We start from the raw sequence: 8,311 nt of genomic DNA, 5'->3' as shown, positions 1-8,311 counted from the left end.
CCGGAAAGACTCCTGTCGTGGGTTCGAATCCCACCGCATGCTAGATTTTCCTAGCCCATGCCTTGCCATATGTGAATGCTTGGAAGACCAGCTGATTCGGTATAACACCTTTAATAGGCCTGGCGTACTATGATTTATTGATAAGTGTGCTGTGTTCGCTGGTCTGCATCGATGCTTCAGCGACATGTCCGGGAAACTCTGTGCGTCTAAATGTTTATTTTTGACAACACATTTTTGAAGCAATTAAAGAAAACGGTTTAGCGATCGTGTTGGTAAAGGTTTTTAAAAGATGTGACAGACTAAATAAAATGATCTCACCACATAACCGAATTTTTGGCAAAAAAATAGTACTAGAGGGCAAAAATTTGCAAAATCTATACAACGTTAATTTTACGACCAGTGACTGCTTAAAACTACAATGGGTGTGCTGAATGAAACTCTGTTATGTTGGATTCTAGGGTAGACAACCTGTGATACGCCAAGTGGTTTATTAATTCACATTCCAATATAATTTCGGTCTTCAAAGTTTGTTGTTTTGCTCAAAAATTGTTTTTTTATTTTTTTATTGAAGTTTTTGATACTGTGGTACGTTTTGGTGGCAGGGTTTTCTGTCGTACTTTGTGTACGCATCCACTTTTAAACGTTTGCTGTGTGTAGAACTTAACGACGATAATTAAAGTAGATATAATTTAAAAAGATAAACACAAAACCAATACATTTAAATAATCATAAAACAGTTTTACCTCGAAGTCTTTCTCTCATTTCTCGCTTAAAATCTTCCAAATCTAAGGCTTCTCCTTTTTGCCCAACAACTCCTTTATCGCCTTTTAACCCGGGAAATCCCCGTAAACCCACTTCGCCGGGCGGCCCAATATCGCCTTTTAGCCCTACGGCGCCGAAATCCCCTTTTTGCCCGGTAAATCCCCTAGGTCCCATTTTTCCTGGTGGCCCAGCGACGCCCCTTTCTCCCCTCCCACTTATCAGACTCCCAGGTGTGACAGTGACGTCATCACCACACACTGGAACGGTGACGTAACTGCATTGCTGCTGTCCACTGACCAGAGAGGTATAATACAGCAAAGCCGCTGTCAGTTGTAACAACATGTTTTTAATATTTTTTTCTCCTGTTGAAGAAAATATAAAAACAAGTTCAGAAGGTATTTGTTTGTGTTTAACATTCAAAACAACTGAATATTTCACTCTGTGGCTTCAAAAATGTTTTACCAACAAAGTTTGCAACTAGGCATGTTGAACTACAAGTTTTAACATAAAGCTTTATGATAAAACACGTTGGGTTGGGCAGGTGTTTGGCTCCGAAATGTTTGTATTCCTAACTTCCAACCCATTAGCATGAACAGTAATAAGGTTTAAAATATAAACACAACGCCATTTATTGTTAAACCCGATTTGTTTCTTAAAGTTTAGTATCAGACCTGGCACGAATTAAAGGAATTCATTTAACTTCAGTGACTGAAAACATATTTGCTGTTGGTTCGAAGGTTAAAAGCGCCAACTACCAGATACATTTTACATTACCAACCTACTTTAGTTCAAACCTGCCGTTAACATGTCCCCACTTTCCACTATGCCACCATATAAGAGAGCATATATATGTACATATGTGAAACATTCACACTTAACGTTGCTGTGCGTTGAGTGCATGCATTAAAACAGTCTTGTAAGTTGATCAATATTTACAGCAAACCTACAATCAACCAATTCAAATCAAATCAAAGACATATAACAAAGTAACTTGTTACGCATTCTTCACAAATATGCCTAAATAGCATATAATTTTACTCTGCATGTCGTGCTTGGGTGCTTCGTACGTACCCCTGGTGTAGAGGGATTTCAGATGGAGATGCAAAATATGTGCCGCTTTATATGCTGAAGACGGATCAGTTTTTACATGGAGAAGTTTGATCCATTATGTTTGTAAAATATGCCACGACACGTTCAATAAATACCTTTCGTTTTGTGTTAACAAGGTGTTTAATGCAAACGGTAGATGAATGCGAATTTCCTTTTTATTTGCTGATAGATTATTTCAGATCATTTGTAGCTACGTTTAAAGTAGTGATGTACCGAATCGGCTAATTTTCGATTCGGCCGAAACCGAATATTCGGCGGTTTTGCAGAATAAATTCGGCCGAATCAACCGAATCATTTATGACGTCACGCGAAGTCGTACGCTACGCGTTTGACGTGAAAAAAATGTTGATCTACCAGGCAGCCAGTGCAAAATAGTTGTGTTTCGTCTTTATTTCACTTCTGTGGGGTTTAAAATTGCCTTAAGCATGATTGGCAACCTGTCAATGAATTACTAATTTTTTTGACTACCATGGGAAAGACAAAAATGTGTTGAAAAAGATAAACATTAGCGCAATTTTTGTTATGTTTGGGCTTTTGAAAGATTGCGTGGTCCTTAATAAGCAGAAAAGTCACGTTTAACGCTTTAAATTTGTGTTAGTAAAAGATTCGGTTTCGGCCGAATCGCAACAAATTATTCGGCCGAAACCGAATCTTTGCAAAAATAGTCGATTCGGCCGAATAAATTCGGCAAACCGAATATTCGGTACATCTCTAGTTTAAAGTGCATTGCTTAAATTTGAAACATAACAAACGACACGTTAATGCATTAATACAAAAAGCCTTTCCTCCTAATCTTTGTGGATTTTAATGTGTCAGGCAAACGTAATAGCCGAAATAACAATTACTTCAATTGGATGATGTCAATTGCCTGCCAGGGCTGCCACTCTAGATATTTTATAGCTAGATCTAGATAGTTTTGGTTAAGCCTAGATGTAAAATTTGGGATCTGGATGATGGCTATAAAATCTAGATAGTTTTTTTAACGTTTGTGAAGACCATAGGAACAGTACAAGCTCACAAACGTGCCACCCAGATAACCACAAAAGCCTCAACATTATCATATTATAACTGTAACAGAAACAATAGTGATGAAAAGGAAGAAGGAAGCTTCTTTAGCATCAAATAAAGATCAATTTATATTAAAAACCTTCATGTGCGTTGTTGTTTGGCTAATATATTATATTAAATTGGATTATTTTATGTTTAGAGACATTTTTGGTTGTTTTGTTTTTCAACCTAAATGATTGTAGATATTTCTTAAGGTCAAACTCGATTATTTCATTCAAAAAAGTGACAGTCCTGTTTTTTTGTAATCAGTTTATAAATTGCCTCGTGGTGTGTACATGTATATTACCGACATGTGTAATAAGTATCGAAGATCTCAAGTCAGGAATTTATTTAAACACTGTTGTTTTTAGCAGGTAGTAAGTTATAAATTGCTGACTTAACTGAATGTAGTTGAGCTGCCTGATTTTACTTTGTGCTGGTTAGTTTGACTTTATCCCATGATGTGTTGTTATAATTTCGAATCATAAGAATGTTTGCTTCGACTTTATAAAGAAAAATTCAGAGCACAAGCCCCCGTGGCCAAACAATAATTACATTCCGTATTTTGTGGGTAAAGTGCGGAATTCACCGGACAATAAGGTGGTTCTGTAATGTGGTGCCGAGTTTTTCATTACTTTATGTGGCGCTTTGCGTCAATAAGCGAATAAAACGTTACAACCCAAGTCTTTTTGATGACGCCTTTCCACTCGACAATCACCCAAGCCATGTTCTTTTCCATCTCAATTCACAGACTTACCGCAAACAACCATGACGATAGTTAAGCCACCTGCGATACACTGCGTTGATAATCAGGCTAATAGGAAACGTCAGTCCAAAAAAATATTTTGTAAAACCAACCTATACTGACATGGTAGTCCAGCTCCTCTTTTCCTCCCGTTTCTTTTATTATCTTGCGCATTTTGGTTATGCATGACTGACACTGCACTTCGCCTGGAGTTTTGTATGATAGTTGTGGTAAACAGCTACTTATTACAAGCCGTTCGCGACAAATCTGTGTCTGTTTTAAATTTTTTTAGTTAATAGGTTTATTGATTAGTGTATGTAGAGCCATTAAAACGTTTTTACTTTTTAATTGTACTAACTCTTTAAGGTGTATTTTAAAAACTTGTCAATGTCAAATGTTAATGTAGACAGCCAGTGTCAAATCTTTGTTTGGGAATCATGTTACTTCAAACAAACTGGAAGGCCATTAGATGACTATACTAGCCAATATGACACATGTCTTATTATCTGTTGCACTGATGATACCTTGACATAGCTCGCATCATTGTGCACTGTATACACTGTAGTGGTTCTCAAACTTTTTAATCAGACGGCGAATTAAATTACTAAAATTTCTATCCGCGGCACACTTCGCAGGTAAACATAACAAAAGTTGTTTTAAGAACGATAATTTTTAACTTTATTGTGGTGGGTAAGAATGCTTTTCATTACCAATAAAAATATGAGCTAAATTTGCGATGCACACAGAATTTCATCATCAAGTCCTAAACACCAGGGAATGATTCCACGTTAAAAAAGGCATAAATATTTCGCGACACACAGTTTTGGGAATCACTGGTCTACAGCCTCAGTTTTAAAAATCTTAATTGCAAGCCTCGGTAAATCACTTGGCTTTATAATTCCCACTCAGAAATGATTTTTTCACAGTAGCCTACTGTTAGCTGTAACATTATTATTAACAAGATAACCTGAAAATTGAGTCGTTCCATATTTTGTAATGTGTTAAAAGCACATTGTGCAGAAAGTACACACACCTAAAAAGGTTTTTGATTTATTTTTCAGATTCCCTCTTAACACTTTTGATTGCTTGGTAGATATTAGGAACATTTTGGAAAAGAGTTTTTTGGCTAATGTAAACAAAAAAACATGAATAAATAAATCCAAATTATTTCCTTTCTTCTTATCCACATCAACTTCTAGAATATCACATGTCCTATTTTGCAATCTTTGATAAGAAGTATTAAAAAAACTTTTGCAATACACTAAAAATCCAGCTTGTTGGCTGGCCAAAACTTTCTATCAGGCATTTAATGTACACACTTTGTAAAAGTTGAAGGTACCCAGATAAAGGAAGTAATTAGACCTCCAGAATTTTGCTCCATTGAAGAAATCAGTTAGCCCTGTTGTTGCATAGTGGGCAACTTGCTAACAATTTTGCTTCCTATTGTCAACTTATTTTTTATCTTGAACAAAACAAAACCTTCTAAATACTCTATTGTGTTCAACTTTATGTTACTTATCATAACATTTTGACTTTTTCTTCCGCACCATTTTTAGTTTATAACGTCTAGCAATTGTTTGGCGCCTTGAATTCTTCTTCAAATAAACTTTTTGCTTCACAACACACTTTTGCATATTCTCTCATTAGAAAAGTCTGTTCTTTAAACTTTCTGTAATGATCATAATCCGGTCTTTCTTAAATCTAACCTTTGTTGACAGTTTAAAATGAGTAACTTTAAAACAAATATGGTCTTCGTTCAAGCTTGCCTTTTGGTCTGTCAAGAGTTCCTCCACGCGGTCAAAGTCGTTGTGCATTAGTTTATCAAAGATGCAGCCAGTATAGGAAAGTTTCAGTTTCACCAGACTTTAATTTCATCAGCAATAAACTTTATAACATCAGCAATAAACTATAAGTTAGGTAAAATGACAATGATGTGGTTTAAGCGGCTTCAACGCGTTTAAAGACGGACTAAAAAGATGAAACCTACATTAAATACTCCCAAACAGCACAATAACAACCAAACTTAGTAATATAACACAAGGTTGGTGCATAAAACCAAACACACAAACTCAGTTTTGCCATTTTCCTGCTCTTAAAGCACTCAACTCATTTGCTACACATCCCACATGCGTGCAGTGTTAATAAGGCGTGACGGAAACAATAGCTGGACTACCATGTGAATATACTATGGTGAAACACTGTCGTGGAATCAGGCCAGTTAGTCCACTCAGACTTTTAGTCAAACCCATCAAAGTAACCGCTTAGCAACCTAGACGTGACGTAACGGCTAACGAAAACTGTCAGAAATTCGGTAATTTCGCTTGTGATTGGCTGAAAAAGCCCTGTTGTTTGAATCCGGAAACACCACTGATTCAAACAATGAAACAGTATTTCAATTGCCGTACTGTATTGTCAATGTAAGGTTCGTTACTGCTTATTTATGTACTGATACTCAAACAATATTTGAATCTTTAAAGTCGTAAAGCACAATTAATTAGCTTTTAGGTTAATATAGCAACTGATTAAGTTAAAATGTGGTGAATCTTGACGACGGCAGTTTGTTAGGTTTTGTAGCGGTCATATGCAAAAATGGAGAACGCAGGGCAAGCTAAAGTATATACCAAAGCGTCACACAATATACATCGCGCTCCGTAAACGGCTCTAAATGGATTTATCAGTATTCTGGATGTACCTGATCCAGAGCGCCCGCAAGTAAGCGACGAATTCCTTCAATCTAGAGCCGGACACCCCTTCTCTGGGGAGCTAGATTGAAGCCAGTATTTTTACTGAAATCAGCCCGAGAAACGTTGGTATCAAACCCGCGAGGCCCTTGGAAATATATTTAACGCCAAGTGGCAGGAGTTCCAGCCAATCAGTGGCCGTGAGGTGGCCACACACATCGATTTTCGCCTATGCCATTTGGGTAGAGCACACGCTACTCGCATAGTGCAAACACACAGCGACCGGGTGGAAATTGTAAATCGCCATCATCACTTTCTTTTGCGTGGCTAATAATCCCATAGTTGTCCACAATGCCCAGGAAGACGTTTCACCATGTTATACTGCAACAGAGCCATGTTATATTGCAAGGGCTGGCCAGACACATTTATAGTTGCTTTGCTACACAACCTCGTGGTTCTGTTACACTAAGAACAACAAACTGACAGCTGTCAGAATTGAACGTTTACAACGCGGTAAACCTTTGTGTAAATTTCTGTTCATTGACTTAACCTCCAGTCTGAATGCGAAACGAAACAAATGTTTTTGAACAAATCTTTGCATTTCTACGAGCAATGACATCATCTTACGACAAGTCAGGTCAGGTCTAGGTTTACTTTTACTCGTAGCAGGGACTTGACTATAGTTTTGTTGAAAATAAGACAAAATAAGGACTACAGTTAAAAATAACGACGGTATGCAAGTTGTACACCTATGCTTCAAATTATTATAATAAACTGATAAAGTTAAAAATGTGGCAAATCTGTGCAACGACAGTTTGTTGCCGTTATTAACTTATTATTTTTACGAGATATAACCTTTGTTGGGTGGACTTGTAACCAAGTTAAGGCGAACATTAGGACCCACACAGCGAGATAAACCATTTACTTAAACTTTTCTAAACTACCAAGAACACAATGCAATGCTGCATAAACTTAACTTAGACAAAACAACCGAACCCGGATGGTGTTACAGATTTAACAAGAAAAACTGGCCTATACGCACACTTTTATCTGCAACACTACAGCATAACCCATGGTTCTGTAACACCACTTATATCAACAAACTTAACCTGGTTACTTTACAGTCCAGGGGTTACCAACATATGCCCGCCACATTTAAACTTGTCAGTTTTAATTTTCAAAAAAGTCATGAACACAAATTTCACCCCTTTATAGATTTTTAAACATGTTTATGCTTATGTTTTGTACTAGTAGCCCTTATATGTTACTTGATAATATTACGGTAGTCTTCGACTTTATACAAGTTAGTGGTCCCTGCATGCTTCTTTCTAAAGATTTTTCTCACTATTTGCGAGGTCTTCAACTTTACTCCATTCAACCCTCAGGTATAAAATCAAACGCACAAAACGCTACTTCGTCGATGACGTCAACTCGCTACGCATTCTGACAGACCTTGTGAACTTAATAATTGACCAACCAACATAACTGTATATTCCCAACAGGGCAACAAGGAGACGTTGAACGCGCGTTTAATACACGAATCATGACATTTAAGAGCAATAGAGTAGAGGTGTCAAACTCGTGGGGTTCGAGGGCCACATTGCAGTTTGCAAATGATGCCGAGGGCCGCATTTGATTTTTATTCAAGTTTTATACACTTAAACAACCTTTTTGCTACGACGGCCGCATCGCAGATCCTTATTTCACCAACAACCGCCAATTCCCTGCTGGTTTTTGTTTTAAAATTACAGATGTAAAGAAATAGGTTTATATCACATATAAACCATCTATTGACGCCCCAAAAGCCCAGATTATTTTCAAACTTGATGCGCAGATTAAGCTGCACAGTGTGAAGATCAGTTTTACCTGTTTATTACGTCATAGGCTATATCAGGGCTGGGGAACCTGCGACAAAAGGCCGCATGCACAAGCGAGTTTCTAGGTTAAAAATCCTGAATATTGTTGT

This window comes from Phallusia mammillata, chromosome 5 (assembly GCF_965637545.1).
Source record: "Phallusia mammillata chromosome 5, kaPhaMamm4.hap1.1, whole genome shotgun sequence".
In the NCBI taxonomy this organism is placed as follows: domain Eukaryota; kingdom Metazoa; phylum Chordata; class Ascidiacea; order Phlebobranchia; family Ascidiidae; genus Phallusia; species Phallusia mammillata.
The sequence above is the reverse complement of the archived record's forward strand: the minus strand, read 5'-3'. Positions refer to the sequence as shown.